This window comes from Rhopalosiphum maidis, chromosome 4, assembly GCF_003676215.2.
Source record: "Rhopalosiphum maidis isolate BTI-1 chromosome 4, ASM367621v3, whole genome shotgun sequence".
Taxonomy (NCBI): domain Eukaryota; kingdom Metazoa; phylum Arthropoda; class Insecta; order Hemiptera; family Aphididae; genus Rhopalosiphum; species Rhopalosiphum maidis.
In genome coordinates, this window is record NC_040880.1 from 18,095,945 (window position 1) to 18,115,962 (window position 20,018).

The window sequence follows — 20,018 nt, forward strand, 5'->3', positions numbered from 1 at the left end:
CTAGTATGGAATTTTGTTGTTTAATTTTCTACCACAAAACGTTATTTGCAGACAAGGCATATGGTGTATATCTGCAGTTTTTTTTTCTCTAAAATGAGTCTGATTGTTTTGGGACTCAGACATTTAATAAAATATAGTCTACCAAAACTCCCAATTGAAAACCGATAACCCTTCTCAGTATACGACGAAATACGAGTATATGAGAATATTAAAAAATAATTTTTTTGAAACATGTTATTATGAATAATATGTTTTCATACAGAAAAAATTACATTTAAATATATTATTAAAAAAATGTTATATTAAATAAAATACAATAATATAGAAACAGTTTTAAGATTTAAAACAAAAATGTCATTATAATAAGCTTCATCTGTTTATGTTTTTGTATTGTATACATAATATTAAAAATAACAATTATTTTTTGCTTCACGCCATTAAAATTAACTAATTTTGTTTTTAATATAATCTGATATTATACATATTATAAATAATTACCCGGTAAGCCAAAATAAAAATCTCCCTTGAACATGACTAGATTATTTTGAATATTAGAAATTTAAAAAAGTGGGTACATTAGGTGTCGAGTTGGTCACTGTAATGGATGTGTTAAATTTTAATTTAATGATATATTTATATTTTATTGTATATACGAAAAATAATTCTGAGTGGAAACGTTTTATCAATCTAAATCACTAAATATATTTCATAATATGTATTTTTATGTGACTGTATAGTAATTTATTTTACTATTAATATTACAATAGATTGATTTAATTTACGCTGAAAAAATTGCGTGTAATATATAATAATAAATATTCATACCATATCATAAAATTATTATTATTGAATTATGAGTAAACACCTTACAGTAAAATAATGTGAATAGTTAAAGTAAATAAGCAATACATTAAAATTAATCTACATGTTAGAAAAATGCTGTTACGTAGTATAGTAAAATTCCTCACAAATGTTTATGAATTAAAAAAAATAGATTAAAAGTGTTAAAATAAGTAATTTCACTAAAATTTGAAATCTAAATATCTTAAAAAAAAATTATACTTGTTTATTTTAGATTTTAAGAATAACTTTATAACATGTTGTACTCAATTTTCAAAAATGTTGACTCAATGAATATAAAAATTCGAATATCTAATGCCTATAAATATATCAGAAAGAATGAAAATATTTAGAAAATGTTACAATGTACATGAAATAAAAATATAAAAATTTGGTGCGATTATTCAGTATATCTATATTAGTACTCAGCAGCTATTTATTTTTAAATTATAACAAAAAAACAAAATAGAATGTCAAAGCATGGTTTTGTGTAAAAATTATTGTTATTCCTAATTTTTTTTTTTTTTTTTTTGATTTTTCCCGATCATTAAAAAAATTATTGGAAATTTTTTACCAAAGTACAAACTAAGTTCAATTTTCTACCAGAAAACAATCCCAAAGTTGAAAATTAAAGTATTTTTACTGCCCTAAAAGCCGATGTGAAGCAGAAAAAAATGAATACCTACATCTAAAATCAAAATGTAATATTATAATTTCAAATAAATATAAAAATTTGATATTTTACATAACATTGGTATAATAAATTTTAAAAATAATAAATATAAAATAAAATACTTTTTTCTGAATTTAGAATATAAAATTGGTAATAATAGTTGGTTATCATATTATTCAAGAAAATTTAACTACACATATTATAGTATTACAATCGTATCTACATATATTATTAATATATATAAGTACCATTTTACTAAAAAAACTAAAATATGTTTTGCAAAAAACTATCACATTTTTTATACACTTTTAAAAGAAAACTCTCTTTAATCTTGATTTTTGTTCAACATTTTATCTAACTTTAACTAAATAAAAGTATAATATCGTAAATTTTCACGATCAGCTTTTTCGTTATTTGAACAATACATAAACATAGAATCTAATATCGAATCGAAACGTAAAATTTTATAGTCTAATAATATTCACTCTTAGGAATTTCACCATTGTAATATTCTATGATTTCACTCTCAGTAAGTGGTTAACAATCAAGTGCTCGACAGATCGAAAATTAATAAATTATTTACCACCAATTTATAATATAGAAGATTATTTTACAAGTGTTATTAGTTTAATTCAAATCTTTGAAGCGAAATAAAAATGATTTTGATAAATCAATTTTCGATCATTAACAAAATAAATATTTTTATTTTATTGATAAATTCTAAAATTATCATTAATAACCACAAAAAAAATTTTTTAATGACAATTACTTTGATGAGCGAAAACTTGAATATATTTTTAATAATTTATACAATAGTATTTTCAAGAAAAATACTTAAACAATTCATATTTTGGGAATTTTAAAATTGAATATAATTATTTCCCTCAAGATTCATTATTTCCGCGTTAAAATTACCAATATTCATTAAATGTTAATATTTAATTACTTTCGAGATTATCAATGCCTTAAGTTTTTAGCAGGAATACAACTAAATGCAAGTTAAAATAATAACATATTATAAATATACATAATATATAAATACATTTTCCAAAACACTAAATTAAATAAATTAAGGCACTCAAAATCAGTTTATATTTTATGTAATTTATTGACATTTTTAAATCGATTGGATATTAACAATTTATTTTCCATAATAAACTTGAGTGAAACCTTTATGAACTTTAAAAATCTATCGAAAAAACCAACATGCATATAAACTTTGACACTAAACTAAGTTATTATGCCGTATATCATGCTAGTGTGGGCCATTATGAACACTATTTTGCAATATTTGGATTATGGCGAATGTTATTTTACCCTTTGGGGAAGCTCACGCATGAAACGTGTCGATAATAATTCATCGAGAAAAAAGCTAGGGTCCTTTAATCGGAGGATATGAGGTGGAACGGGGTACCTGGGGAGCACCTGCTGCGTATGGATACCTGTCGTAAATAAAACGTGGGTAATGCGACAATATATCCGATAGGGTTTATATAGAACACCCTTTCCCCGTCCATTTTAAAGTTGTATTGGACCTAATAAAAAACCTGTTAATCTTCGATCAAGTATACCTGTACATTTTATGCAAACCCACATGAGCATCACCCTCATACTGATAAATATAATATATAATGGGTGAAGTATTATTATTCCCAACCATAATCGAAATGTAAATATATGTGTTATGTATATACCAGATAACTATATTAATAAATAACTTTAACATACCTTGTATAGTTTATTATGGTCATATTTGGAATTAAAATTAATATTATATATTATTTGTTTATTATTTAAAACTATATAATTGTGATTAAGCCAAATGTATTTATAATATATATATATATATACCAATTACACTAAGGCTAACTCAAATTTCAAATATCAAATCTAGTATTTATTAAGTAATTTAAAAAAATCGTATACAAAATACAATTTAAAATAAAACATTCAAAATTAATATTATAATCAAAATTTAGTATACATAGCGAACGAAAAATTGTGTACTTTACTAAAACTTATAATTCCACAAAAAATACAGTTTAAATACCTATACAAAATAAATTATTGATATTTTAATTATTGAAATTTAACATGAATAAAAGTAAAATCACTTCAATCAATGTATATACAATTTATAAATATTTATTTAATATATATATTGTTTTATTTTCATAAATCACAAAAAAAACTTTTTATTCATTTATGTTAAGACATTTTTACTTTTTAAACATTTTATCACAAATTATAAGATTTTACGAATCTTTTGGGAAAACATGAAATTCAGTATGATATAATATATTGTATATCATATGATTATTATTGTGTAACACGTATATTGTGTACAAATCGACGTGTTAGTCGTGTTATATCCACTGAGCCAACGGGCTTTCCGCGGATGTATGTTATTGACGGAAACGTTCCCAAAGGGGTTTTATTGCTCCAGCCACACTACCAAAATTAAGGGTAAGAGGAAGTAGAAGCTTTGAACACTTGTACGTCCGTTTTTGGCAAGACTCATACGGATTAACTTGTCGTTGAGCTCGCACTAGACAAGAGAGGATGGCTAGGAAGAAGACGCTTTGACACGACAACCGTAGTTTAGGAAACTGATCGAAAGTTCAGAGAAAAACAAATTAGTTTTTGCGACTAAAAGCGAAATGACGATAGTTTACCCATACTTATATTCCAAAAATTCTATGGGTCAGCTTTCTTGTCTTAATATATTAATCATAAAAGATAGTATAAGAAATATATTATTATTTATAACACATTTATTACTTAATTAATACTGTAATAATTATTATATTTATTTTTAAAATTTAATATTATTTAAATTATATACACTTACAATTTTTAAAATTACCATTCAATAAAATAAAAAAATATATATTCATTGAAATTGTTAGTAAGATATAATAATTAAGTAAAAATGAAAATATAAAATTAAACATAAATTAAAAGTAGGTAACTAATACGTTATCTAAATTTCTAACTAAGTTTAATTTATCAAAATATAATAAGACATGCGCTATAGACAATACTATAAGATATATAAATACTATAAAGGTATCTCATAAATATATTTTAAAAATGTTTTGATAGATTTTGGATTAAAATTAAATATTTGTTTAATGATTATTTATATTTAATTTTAATTTATTTTTTATTAAACTTAATACATATTTAATTAAAATTTAATTTTTAGAGAACATTTCTTTGAAAAGTATTATTTACATTGACAGTGACATAGATATTAATTTACCTATAATATTAATACACCAACATAAACCACCACAATACGTTGGTCTTTAAAAATATATTTTAAAATTTTAACCTTAATACTTCTCAATACTATTCCAAACAATAAAAAATGTGTGTATAATTTAATAAACACATCACATTAAGAGTGTTACAATTTTTAAAAGAGGTAAATTTAGATTTTTAACCTATTACAAATACGAATTCAATCAAAAGAATAAAATAAGTTTCTTGACTAAAAAAGTAAAATGTATTTTTTAGTTTATTTATACTGTTTGTAAAAAAATTTAAAATACATAATATATATTGTGGAAACATTGATTAAAATATTTAATTCTCTCGTTGCATTTATTTTATATAACATTAATATCGAGCATAATATTTAACAGTAAAATTATAAATCATAGTATACAACTAAGATTTAAGTTTAAAAATTATATTTTTGGTTGTTATATTGGATTATTTCACCTAAAAAATTATTTCAGAATCTATTAACGTTTATTAAAACAATATTATTATATACTCGCAATTTCTAGTAGAAATAAAACAAAAATTTTTGAAAAATTATATTTTTAATATTTGTTATCAGTATAATTTGTCCAAGTTTTTTACTTTTTCGAATAACGAAGAATGGACCAAGATTTTTTGAGGTATACCCGATCTATCCCACTACACTCACGAAAACTTTAACTACTTATAATTCATAAGCTACTCGTCCGAATTTCGATTTTATGTACCGAAATACTCAGAAAAATATTCTGCTTCAGAATTTTAAAATAAATATGTATGCTGTCATTCAAAAACAAAAAAAAAATATTTAAAAAAATGTTTTATTCAATTGGAAATAGTGTAAAAAAAATATTTGCAAAAACATTAATAGACTTCAAAACAATGAGTGTTATTCGATAAAAGAATCACCTTCTAATATACTTTAAGGACCACCTTAATACTACACATAGGTATTCCTATAGGTAATTTTATATTATATCCCATCATTTAACAAGATAAAAATCAATTTTATCTATTTATAATACTAAATATTAAAACATAAATGTTTACAACACTATAATAGTGCATCATCATAAATTAGTTGCTTTTGTTGATGATTTTATTTCTTACTAAATAATAAGAAGTATAAAACAAGTATTTTCACTGTTAATTCTAAAATCGATAAAGACTTTGGATTTTCGTCAAAAGCGGATATTACGCCGTAAAGTAAAGAGGTAATATCCGGCGGCGAGCTTAGGATTTATAATCCCGCTAGTGGAATTAGTCCTTCTGATAAATTATCCTCCAGCTAACGTTAGCAGGAAGTATAAGATCGGAACAGGCCTCCGGAGACGTTTCAAAAAATGGTCAACGAAATGATAGCAATTTCAATACTTCTTACGGAAGTACACTTGATTAATGATTAGTTTTTAGTTTCAATTAAAACACTTATTTATACTTGGAACGTATACCCCAATTCCATATATACTTATTATTTATGATACATGAACTTAAGAGTCTAAAATATCTAAATAATTGAGTTTTCTAGTATTCAAATACGTTATCACAACACCTATGCTCTTTTCCTGAACAAGATCATTATTATAATTCAAAATAAATTTACACAAGCCCTAAAGTGTAGTCATTTTTAGTGTTTGTTTTTTTTACGCATATTAAATAAAATATCTAAAAAAATCTAACTTTGAAATATGTTGTATTGTTGATCAACGTTACAATTTCACAATATGTTTGTATTCTAATTTAAGTTATAAAATTAGAAAAATGTATTTCACACTTCACATACACACATATCACATATATAATAAATAATTTATACATTTTTTCCAAATAGTAACAACCATATTAAAAACTTAATTTAAGTTCATAAATGGAAAGTAGTATTAATGGATACTCTTTCCCTCACATTTTCAAGTCTAGTACAAATTATTAACTTATTTACCGTATTTTATTATTTTATCTATATAGATAGTCTTTTGTAAATAATAAAAAAAATAGTTAAATTTTATCACAATGACAATTAATAATATAAATATTTAATTTAAATACTAACAATTAATTTATTGAAAATTTTACTTAAATAAAAATTGATCTTTAAATTATAAGAATATAATTTAAATCACATACTCGTATTACATATCATAATCAGAATTGTATAATAGTGAAATTCAAATAAAATTTACTCAAACTACCTCGAGAAAATAAATACATAAGTAACTTTTCAATCGTTTTAATTCAAACTTACTAAAAATGTTATAACAATATTAGAAAAACAATTTTTTTCAATAAATATAAATTAAGAAAATAGTATGAACAAAATATTCATAATAAATGATAGGTAATTTATATTTACGATTTAGGCAATATTTTCATATAACACATTGGAATAATACTAATCGTTTTTTTTTAAAACAATTTTATGTAGCTAAGTAATAACAATTGAATACTACTTTGGTACATTTTAGATTTTGAGTAAAGCAAGTAATGTATTGGTTTTAAAATGTGTTTTTTTACTGTTATCTTTTTTTAGAACACTTAAAAAGTGTAGTACTTTTATAGATCGAAAATCAAGTATATATACGGTATTTTGAAGAGGTCGTTTATCGATTTTATCGATAGTATAGTATACATAGTATCTTGAATCATAAGGAAAAAATAATGACAACCATCGAATATTTTTTTAAGAAAAGCAATAAGTATCAATGTTTTTATCCTTATTTAGCTTAACATTATTTTTTTAATTTTTATCAAATTGAATACCTTACACATCACTATTCCATACAAATATTTAAGAGACGATAGAAGTACATTACACTCAGGTTCTGTAAAATGAAACTTTTAAACCTTATATTTCACAAAATTAATTTGAACTATAAATACAACGAAAGCTTAAATAATTTACAAGCCTACTTAATCAGCTAATTAATAATATAATCAATCTTTAAAATCTAAATTTGAATACGTATCTATGTTTAATGTAAGTTAATAAAGATATAAGATGTTTCACAAAAGTATTAAATTAAAGTACAAATTATAAATCTATACATATAAAACAACAACATTATTAAAAATAAATATTCCTAATTCAAATATAAAATGTATGGTAATTTAAATAACTTGTCATTCTAAGAAGTACTCACGCCTAATAAAAAGTGAAGCATTCATGATACATTTAATTTAGGTGTATAATAACAAAAGCAAAAACTACCAATCCAAAAATTAAAATTAAAACAAAGAAGTATATTAAATATAACTGAATACATTCATTTTCATAGTAATATTCAACTTATTTTTAGTCAAGTAACAATTTTTTTTATGTATTATAGTGATGATTACGAGAGCACAACCACAATATTACATCAGTCTATGCGGAGTTAATTTATATAGCCCGTAATGTCCCGCAATACATATTATTATTATATATTGTATAGTGTATACACAGAGTGATTTTTTGTTAAGCTACTTCCGTGATTATGTAAAACGAGTGTCTCACGTTAAAAATTATCTATATCGTACAACATTGCAATACTCTAGGTCTAGTTCAACATTTGTTATTACTATATACATTTTTTTATCATTAAAAGCGCGTATATGGTTCTATAAAATGGTTATAGTTATTTTAAAACGAATACAAACAAACGACGTGGAAACAAAATCGTGCACATGAGCCCCCGCGTACATTATATATCTGGAATATTATTATGAAAGAGAACAGCGCAGTAAAATAATCCGTATAACGGTGAATCCAATAAGCAAACTTGAGGTTACATTTTCAAATCATCTGCATCTGTTAATAATAATAAAAAAAAGCATTTTTTTTTCATCTCTTCTGACAACAATGAAAGTGCGCGCACAACATGATTCCCGTCGTAATTTGTAGTATACATTATTATTTCGTAGTGAAAAAGAAATGAAACAATGTTTACTTTGTTTTATATACGTATGCGCGCCATAAATAATAATTAGGACAAGAAAATTGAAGATATTTGCATTATTTTTTTCAAAATAATACAATTTATATCATTATAATCAGAGAATGTAATTATAAATCATGTAAAATGTTTGACTTTTAGGTCATTTTAATAAGTACATGTTTCATGGAAAATATAAAAAAATTACTTAACTATTTATAATGTAAAGTGTAGTTAATTACCAACATTTTATTGTATACCTATATATTTTAAATTCAGAGCGATGCTAAAAATATATCGTGTTGGGTTAGGCTAATTTAATCTAAACTAATCATTTTTTTTCAATAAGTTTCGTCTGTTTATTTACAAAGTTGAAAAATTCAATAATTAAATCTCTCAATATCATTGTAATTGAAAATACGATACAAAAATAGTAACTTAAATGACACTAATTTTTGACAAATCGATTTTTTTATTTTCTGTAATCTTAAAAACTTAAAATTGTTATTAATATACTATATCTGTTGGCTATTATCAATTTAAACAAATTAAATTGTGCAATAAAAAGCTATAGTAAGCTAAGCTCTATAAAGATTAAGAAGCTAAAGATTTCTAATAACATAATACACTAGTACTATCTTGCGCAGGAGTTTTTAGGCAACTGTCATCGTCCACTTTTTGCCGCAACACTGTTGTATACAAATTTTAATATGAGATTAATTTTTTTTTACGCGTTATTTAAATTTTAGCGACATTTCTATATAATAACTTCTGAAAAAATAATGCTACAATGTACAGGGTGTTACCTCAACTTATAAAAGGTGTTTTACCTACAAACTTCTAATAACCGTTTCAGTATGCGCACGTGTGTGTATTGTGTATGATGACTACCTAAACGTATTTATAATCAATAATAATAATAACATTAATAGCCAAGTAGACTGAGCTTTTGATTATTATTGTGCGGTTGTCGGAAGTGGGTGCAACAACAGCAGCAAGGGACATAAGGTAAACATGCGGCTCCGTATATACACATCATATATACACGCTGCCGACAAACCCATAATGCTATGAATACCAGCAGCGGCCGACGTTTGGCTGTCGATCCTAGTCCTGCAATATTTGTCGACGTTAATACGGCGGCGGTGGCGGCTGCTACTGTCCCTAGAGCGATTCGACAAGGATAATTGGAAAGCACGTTACCACGCACCACTCCATAACATTTTCCTTCCACCTGCGGCGAACCGGCTCACTCTCTCACCATCCTTCGGTATCTTTACACCACGCCTTTCGAGGAAAACAAAAAATAATAATAATAATAATAATACCTCTCCTGCCTCCGCGGTTCTGAGCTAACAAAAACCGTTCCGACGAATAATAATATTTCGCTTCCGACCAGAATTACAAGTACGCACGTCCTCGCCCTATATATCCGTACGGGTGGTGTGAGCGTGTGTATCAGTACTTCCACCCAGCCACCCACTCACCAACCCACAAAACTGTGGGTTCTTTCTTGATATCTCTTTCTCATTCTCTCCCTCTCTTTCTCTCTCTATCTATCCTATCTATGTCAGTTCCCCTTAGACACACACAACACGCTTCGCATACGTAAAACATACCCGAAAAGCGAACACACAGACACAACACCACCCGCGGCGGTGGTAATGATAATTAAGCGCTCCACGTGTGCAGCGTCGGCGGTGGTTCGTGTTTAAACGTTTTTGTTTTTAAAACGCTCATTCGTATTCGTCGCGAGGTAGAAGCGCGCGTAGTTAGGCGGTGGTGGCAGTGGCGCGTTAGGTGATTTGGCCACCACGGAGACGGACTACACAACGCCCGCCGAATATAATAATAATAATGATAGTAATAATATCTTGTCCTATCGGTAGCGGAGGAAAAATTAAAAATAATCCGACGCCCGAATAATACCCGCCGCCGCTTTCGGCTACCTAATACAAAACCATCCCTTCTTGGCGAGGCCATCGTATTTTATCCGCTTCGCAATCAACGGAGCCGCATCGTCATCGCACACCATCAGTATGATGACGTCTTCGCTGTACGACGCGACGGTAGGAGGCGTTTTGTATATACACATACTTCATGGTCCGTTTAATATGCCCGACGTGACGCAAATTTTCATATTCCCAGAAGATCGCACACCCCGTCCTCCCGACTACCACAGTTTTAAAAGGAAATCCACTCTTTTGCAAGCCCCGTCGACGAAGAAAATATTCAAAACGATAAAACTTTTATCGGAGACTCGACGGCCGACGCGTTGTTTCATCTTTTATTTTCCCTTTCGTTCGATTACTCTCCCGGGTAATATCGCTCACAGATATCAGAATATCATGATACTATACACGTATAAACAAATTGCTGCAGTTTTGCAGATATTTATACCATATTTACAAGTGTTGGCTAATTTTTCAACTGATTTGGATACATGTATTTAAACTGAGAGCACAATGCTGTGGAGAAAGTGGCACGACTCATTATATAGCGATAATAGCCAAGAATATAATTTAATCGTTATTATAATAAATTATTGATTATCTACCTACAGCAGTCAAGCTTAATTATTTAAGATCGTCAATATCATTTTGACATGTGAAACGATACGTGAAACAATTCATTATTTAGTATTTACCAAAAGTCATAGCAATAATAATATATGAAAAAAAATCAAACCGATAATACAAAGTTTATACATACTCTAAAAAAACTTCAAAACTGCTATACCCATACATAAATTTTAACTGTCTGTGTGTGGAAAGCAACAAAAACATACTTACAAACAAAACAATATAATCCACTAGAAACATTTAAATTATGTTATTATTTAATCCTCTGAACATAAATAAAATTACGTGAACCTCGACTATTATTTTATTCATAAAGCTTTCATTTGTGACGAAAAAGAAACGTATTCATCTTATATCAAAGAATATATTTTTTTTATTAATACAGTTGAAAACGAATTTAAATTGGCATAAACAAGCAAGTAGGTTTTCATTAGAGATTAAATTATGACATTTCATACGTAATAAAAAAAATTAATTCAAAATCCGTCTGTCGCAAAAAAAAGTATTTCAACTTGAAAAAGTTTAGATTTTTTTTTTAACTAACTTTACTATTATCTTTTAAAGATAATTTCATTATAGTCTCATAAATTACTTCTTTATCAACAAACCCCCTATATAATATATATGTGTGTGTGTGTGTGTGTGTGTGTGTGAGATGGATAAATAGCACTAAAGTAAATTAATTTTTATTTTCCGTCACTGTCCATCAGAAATCCTTTAAATAAAATAACTCAGTAAGCACCAAATCCTATGAATTTCCATAAATATCACGTTACATTAAGTAAAACGTTGACGATAAAATAAATTGAATTAAAACTATTTATATGTTTTGTTTCAGAAAGTTAGTACTTAATATAACAAAATATATATAATATATTATATATTATAAAGCCTATTATATATATTGTTATATAAAATCTAAAGTATACTACTCGGTTAATATTCAAGAAAATGTAATAAAAAATGTGTTTAAAATATTAACAATATGCTCAATGAAGCTAAAAATAAATTTACCAATAATAGGGTAGTTATAACCCATATTCTTTCCTTTTCAATTTTATCCATAATATATACACGAACGTTTCAAAGTTCAGGGTACGATCATACTGCACGCAACCTGATACACAATGTATAATCAAGTTACATATCCCATCGGGACTAGGTGAACTTAAAGCACTGCATGTCCATTGGACAATTAAACCCATGTCTAGCAATGCCGCCTAACCGTCAAATGTATAGGTATAATACGTGTATGTTATTTTTTTCACTAGTTAATAATAATATCGACCTCTGTTGACGAACCAAATAAAACCAACATATAATTCCGATCCAAATCGAAAAAACAATGACATGAGGGAACGTGATGGGGATTTTAACTGCACATACATTATGCAAGCAGACGAATGAAATCGATTATATAAACATTACGGAACAATATATTACAAATGCGTTCCTTGCTACTATAATTGTCCCGTGTAGGTAGTATAGGTACTACCTACGCAAGCCCACTTCTACCGATGTGATTCCCAATGGACTACTGCAGCATGTCCACATGACGAAATTATCGGGATTTTCACAATTTAATGAAACGTATACGTGTAATAGTATATACGATTTTGCAGTGCAGAGTGCTTGATTTACGATGCGGCGACGAGTTACATGAATAGGAAGCGTGGAGGACAACGAATAGAAAACAAATGATCGATAAGAAAAACAAATATCGACACGTATTATGTACCTTAATTATTTACTCGTATAATTATAAATAATTGAGGGATAATACCTAAATAATATGTTTAGTTCAGTAGGGTTTACATATTTTATATATCATATCAGTTTAATCCCTTAGCAATGGTCTCGATACTCATTTTTGTAATCATAATTTTTTACAACCTTATTATGAGATCATATTATAACTTCATTACATTGAAAAAAAATTCCCAAAAAGAAAATCCTCTGAAGATTGAAAAAACACTTTTTTATAAATGCGAAATGTAAAAAAAACAGATTTTTGACTGATTTATTTCAAAATTAAATTATATTAAATATCATGATATAAATAGGAATATTTCTAATCATCAAAAATATACATTATGACTTAATTCTGACCTGAAATGAGCATAATGTTATGTGATCCGAAATTTGGTCCATATAGATTAAATATTACTGAATTGTAAGCTATGCATTACATAGGACCAGAGCTGAATAAAAAAATTGTTGCATAAAAGTTTAAGAGTCAAAAGTGAAGAATAGTATATATACATCATAATCTGTGCTATTTTTTTTATCTTATAATAATTAATTGTAATATATTATAATAATACGTGGATCCGAGCAAAGTCGGCGAAAATCGATGAGTCCAGCCAAGCATCTATAATACTACAGCAAAGTTTGCACTTTGAAGATTTTCAAAAACAGTAACTCAATGTGCTGTTTAAGGGTTGTCATTATATAATAGTAGAAGGCAGCGGTAGCTGGGAAGTCGTACAGGGCGAAAAGTGTAACGAGTTACCAAACTGACCACGACGGAAACTGTAGCTGCTGGGACGGATGGACGGACAAACGACGACGACGACGTTGAAGTACAACGCCGAATTATCTTGGAAAAGTGACCCCGAAAGTTATCTCCTGAGAGTAGGCGGTCTACCGCTTGTATAAACGGTAGGTTAGGTTAGAGCGAGCGATAAAGCTCAAAGTTAAGCGGACGAACTTTAACAGACCCGAGCACTCCCTCCCCACGATAAAGGCTATTACGTTGTGTGTGGGTATGTTAAACTGACACCGTAACACGATGGTTGGATCAGTATATACAACGGCAGTGACCACGACATAAGTCCACAACATCAATAATGAGCAGGACTCAAGTCTTAATGACGGGGGCGACAAATTTTAATGGAAGATAGGTAGTTAACATCATGTGCCGCAGAAAAAAGATATTTTATATTTTGATATTTATACGTACACATTTGTTATATAAATATGATAATTTACTATAATACAATATAATTTACTCTGCCATCTATAATTATAAATACTTAAAAACGGTGTTAGCCAAATTGTATTAATGGAATTATAGTACCCAAGTGAAATAATAGAATTGATAATTTAGGACCTAGAACTTGGAAGTCTATCAAGATAGTAGAACATCGTAAGAATTATGTAAGATTAAAACCGTTTGAAGACAGACAAACGCCCACAATTTAAGATGCAAATAATTTTTTTGATAAGCCTCATGACGAGAACTTTGAATTTATTACAGTAAAAGACGATAAAAATGAATTTAAAATATCAAAAATTCAATAAAAATACACTGAAATCACAATTTTAAAAATTTAAGAAATTATCATCTTATTTGTAATTTATTTTTTATTTTTATATGCATATTAATATTAGTATGTATACTTTATTATAAACCACTTAATTAAGTTTAGGTACACTCACGAACGCTGAACGGGTATTAAACAATGACAATTCTGATAGTTAACAGTTACCTAGTAAGATTATTATTGATTAACCAACTAATTTTATTCGTGACTGATATACCACAAATAACGTATCTACTAATTGCCTTATTTTATCGAATCCTAACCAAATCAAACCCAACACTATAATTAGACCCTTATACAACTTGTTTAAAACAAAAAATATGTGTGAAATGATGTTTATTGCAAAAAAAAATTATCATAAAAGAATCTGTTGTTATATGATTTAAATGTTGTACTTAGAAGCTACGTACCACAATCGGCTAAAAAAAATGCTCTTTCTAGAAAATTCACAATCCTACTCATGACAGTGCAAGAATTGTTTTAAATTGAAAACTGCAGGGACCTTTTGGAGGTATAAATTAATTTAATAATGAAATATTATATTTAAATTTATTTATATTCGACTCTACTCTAATTATGGCAATAAACTTTTTTCATAAACATATTATTATAATATATTACATTGCAATTTAAGGAATATATCGAAACCGAATCTTATCATTATATAATTGTATATAATGAAGTTTTAGTGATGTTATGATAAAAACGATGATTTTTATTTTATATTTTACTTTTATTCACATAGTGTTTATCAGTATAAGCTCTTTTTACCAGCGATTTCGTGTAAATAAGTACGAACTTAGTATAACATGTTATATCAGAGTCATTAACTATTTTTACGTAAAACGTATTTTACATGTTAACTTATACTTTGATGGGCGGGGCATTAACTTTTGGACAATCTAGAACTCGACTTCATACAATATATATATATATATAACATTTCAACATTTGCTATAAACGAAAAAAAAATAAAATTCGGGATGTGCACCTATATTATTATTATTTATTATCATTAATTCTCTTAATTGTTTCACTGCCGTTCAATACTAAGCCAAAAAGGTAAAAAGATGGTATTACTAGCTGTTCTTTGTAGAAAATTGTATACGCCATTGGATACTAATACTACTTCGGTAGAAGTACATTAATATGGAATGAGAAAATTCGTAATTCAGCCAAAATCAGGATAAAATAATTTATAATAAATACAGTACACGGTTTAGAACATAATATTTACCTACACGGCTATACCTAACTGAAATGAAATATATAATAATAATAATACCAATTGAATATAATATTTTATATTCTCACGTTTATACGCTTGAATGTTTCCATACTAATTTTATTTGCAAATTATCGAGAAAAACTGATTTTAATCGTTTTGAAATTAATATAATGATCGCTTTTAAATAAAATGCTTGAATACGTGCTACAAACACTATCACTAAACTAAATTAAAACTATGTGATAATTCATTAATTTATAGTTATTTATTAATACATAATAATATATAAATACAAGGTTGAGTTAAAAATATAAACAAGTTAAAATAGTATAAATCAAAGGAAAAAATACAATTTAGTAAGGCAAAAAAGTAGTTTCATTTTTAGACTTATATAATTATTTTCACTACCTATACAAGATAAATATATTATAAATAAATAAAACATATATTTTACATATTGTTGTGAATTTATTCATCTTCTAAAAATTATTAGTCAAAATACACCAATAGAATACATATTGATTGTTTTAAAATAACATATTATAATAATATAAAGTACATATGTTTTATTTTATTATAATTTATATCATTTATTATGATTAATTTGCATTTGGGTTATATGCATTAGTTTTATTTACTTTCTACCTAGTAGAATTTAAATAATTAAAATCAATATAATATGACTTAGAAAATATTTAATCTATAACTTTTAAGGTTTATATTTATAATGCATTGTACATTTATAAATACTACACAATATTTTTAATAATTTTTTCTCTAGTTTTTCAATGCCAGATGGTACATAATATATACTTAAATTAGTTAATAATTTTATTAATGAAAGTCCATTGTAAAATATTTTTTTATGTTGATTATTTGCTAATACTAACATTTTTTGAATTCAATGAATTTGAGTATCTTTTTAAAATCAAAATTTAAAAACTTAACAAACAGATTTTCAGTAAGAATTTTTTTAAATTAGATAACTTTTTTATTTTAAATATATGCAGAAAGAAATATTAGTCAATTGATTGACTAAACATTTTATATAACACATTTAACATCACGTGTAATTTATAAATTCTTAATATTCAGGTAATAAGTCAAAATCTTACAATAATACAAATATTTTTATTTTCGTATAATAATAATACATCTTGGTAAATGTGTAATTTGTGCTGCGCTCTGTTGGTTTGTTTTAAAAACTTACACAAAAACCAGTGTTAGTATCTAACACTCGAAAACAAAATATTACACAGCATATAGACAAATTCTGACGACTAATGTTAAAAATATGTTCTCTCCCCCATTAATAATTCAAATGGCTAGCATGTGAATAATTACATTTTTATTTATTATAGTATAAGCTCAACAAATTTATTCAATTTTACTAACCAACTTGACAATATTATTGTTTCAGATACAAATGAGGATCTGCAGCAACATGATGTGGGAATAAATTATTGAAATTTTTAGTATTACTTCAATTTATAGGATACGTTTCAACTCTTCTATTTAATGATATGGTTTCTTGTTTCATAAAAAAACAATTTCATTTTAAAGTAAAAGTTTTTGTTACTTAACTACTTATTTTTTAATCTATAACTAACTTAGGTAAATAGTATCACTATTTACACTAAACTGTTAATACTTTTTACGATTATATACTAATAAGATAGTAGTAAAAATAGTTAACTATAACTATTAAAAATTCATTGTGAATTATTGTTTTATAAATTTATATTATACTATAAAATGTTATCAAATTAAAAATACTTCTTTAGCATTATTTTTAAACATACTAATGATAATAATTAATAATATGGTATGTTTTGATCTCACACATAGACATAATAATATATTCTTAATTTGTATGATTTGCTATTGTGGGTCCTTCATTATATTTAATAATACATGTAATTATATTTAATGTTTATAGTATAAACCACAGCTCATGCTTACCGAATGAAGAATCGTTTAGTAAATAAGTGTACCACACTGAAACAGTGTCAAAGTAATTAAGACATCTGAAAAATAAAATAAAATTAATATTCAAAGAAATATGTACCAATATATACTGAAACTAAATAATATGATCTATTATATTATGAAATTAGAAATATATATTTAAACATACATTGACAGATCTAGGATTTTGTTTTTATAGGCCCAAAATGTTTTAAAACAATATTAAATACATACATATTTATAAAAACACTTATAATAGGTATACATGTTGCTAAAAATGTCACACCATATAAGCCTAATTGGTGATAAGATAAGATAATGTTATACGCTCTCGTTTGACTTATAAATACAAAGTCGGTATAAAGTAATTATTTGTTATGTATCAAAACTAATATGATTCTGGAACCTAAATAATTATCCTATAATTTTGTTTACAATACTGAATAATGCACATATTTTCACTTATTTAAAAAAAATGTTTAAAATAGTAATAAATATAGATTAGGTAATATAAGAAGACATTCAAATATTTAAATTCAATTTCAGGTCAGTGAATGATTAATTGTTTAAACATTTAAATGACTGAAATTATAGGTAGCCTACACAAAATATTTAATTGAATTGTAAAATACTGATTAGCGATTGTTATTACAGTTTTTAAATGCTTTCAGCAATTAATTTTTATGAAAAAATAAGTGTACGCCAGAAACAAGACATCATATTTAAATGTCATAGTTTTTTTTATGTTAAAACACAAATATTATTTATGACAGACATTTTTAAAATAGCTACATATTAATATAAAACTGACCTATTCAATAAATAAATTGGAAAAAACTTACTAAAATTATAAAAATTAAAATGAATGAATAAATATATTATAAAATGTTCTAACAAAAATTTATTAAGCAGCTAGTCCAGATGTTTAATTGGTCCATACAATTTTAAATCAATAAATATGAATTTGTAACTGGTCTTTAAACCTATGGAAAGAACATTAAACAAACAACAGTGTACGACAACATTAAAACTTAATAGTATTTCTAAAATTGTACAACAGCTACTGTATGGTGTGTTCAAAAAATCTTGATACAAGTAAACAGTCAATCACTGCAAAATATCCAAATCAAGTCTTATCATCCTCACCCAACATGCACAGGGAATTTCCCGAAAAATTCAACGACGGCCTGATTTGAACACATGAGAAGAAAAAAGGGAAAATTTGAGTCAAAGTGCTGAGTGGTGAAAATCAATAGCGACCTCGGCCAGTCGACCATTTAGTCAAGGGTTTTTTTCGCACTGCCGCCCCTAAGAGTGATGACGGGGTGTGGGTGCCGGGTGGTGATGGGGTTGGAGGGGTGTATACAAAAAAGGAGTAACTCTTACCTCGGCGGTCCCTTCGACACAAAGCTCCGATTTCGTGTATCGTTTGAAATGTAACCGGCACTAAGCCGTCTGTGTTCGTCACACAATAATCCAAATACGCGGGGCACACGGGTTGCTGTCAGTGATCAGACCGTGTGCAATAATTGTTGTTCTCTGGTTCGGTTCCTGGTACAACTTCGGGGACAGCGGAAAAAACCGATAATTTTGTTTACGATAAAGAGCGGAAGGGACATAAGGGATATTATAGAGTATATAACACTCACACACGCACACACACACACAAACACACATACAATCACTACGGCACAACACGCGCGCGCACTCACGTACGGGGACCGCCACCGACAAACGAAAACATGACTACGGCGGTGGCGACACCTAGCGGACTCTACCAACGGTCGTGGGCACTGCGGAGACGTGATAACGGCTACAGTGCCGCCAACAGACGTCGGCTAACCGAACATCTGGCGTCTATGCGCCCATTCTTCACCGCTCAAAGCACAACAATCTGCCGAAATTATTTTGTCGATGACTAACGGTCGACGGCTCCACTCCTGTGGCGTCATTTGGGGAGAGTAACTTGGACATTTTTCCTAGTCTAACATTTAAAAATTATAAGAAGTCTTATTTTTAACTACTAAGGCCATTATATAATATTGAATATTGATATTTTATAAATAAAGATTTATTGTTAATTTTTTGTCTTATTTTTTAAAGAAGTATATTATATTATTAATCAAGATGTTTAGTAATTACATTATGTGACTATAAATACTGTTAACTACTTGTAAATCAGTATTAAAAGGTACCTATTACCTATTTATTATTTAATTACAC

The 20,018-nt window shown here is 27.0% G+C and overlaps 1 protein-coding gene across 7 annotated transcripts in view; it reads right to left on the reverse strand.

The window, feature by feature from the left end:
- Positions 1-19,711, reverse strand: part of LOC113560630 (tyrosine-protein phosphatase Lar) — a 151,901-nt gene extending 132,190 nt beyond the window's left edge. For 4 of the 7 annotated variants that reach the window (XM_026966621.1, XM_026966624.1, XM_026966623.1 and 1 more), the window contains exons 1-2: positions 19,182-19,711; positions 17,790-17,854 (exon numbers count right to left, since the gene is read on the reverse strand). The gene's annotated coding sequence lies outside the window, so the exon portion shown is untranslated. The remainder of the gene's footprint in view (positions 1-17,789; positions 17,855-19,181) is intronic. The other 3 variants (XM_026966626.1, XM_026966625.1, XM_026966627.1) reach the window with 2 other exon arrangements.
- Positions 19,712-20,018: the final 307 nt, after the last annotated feature.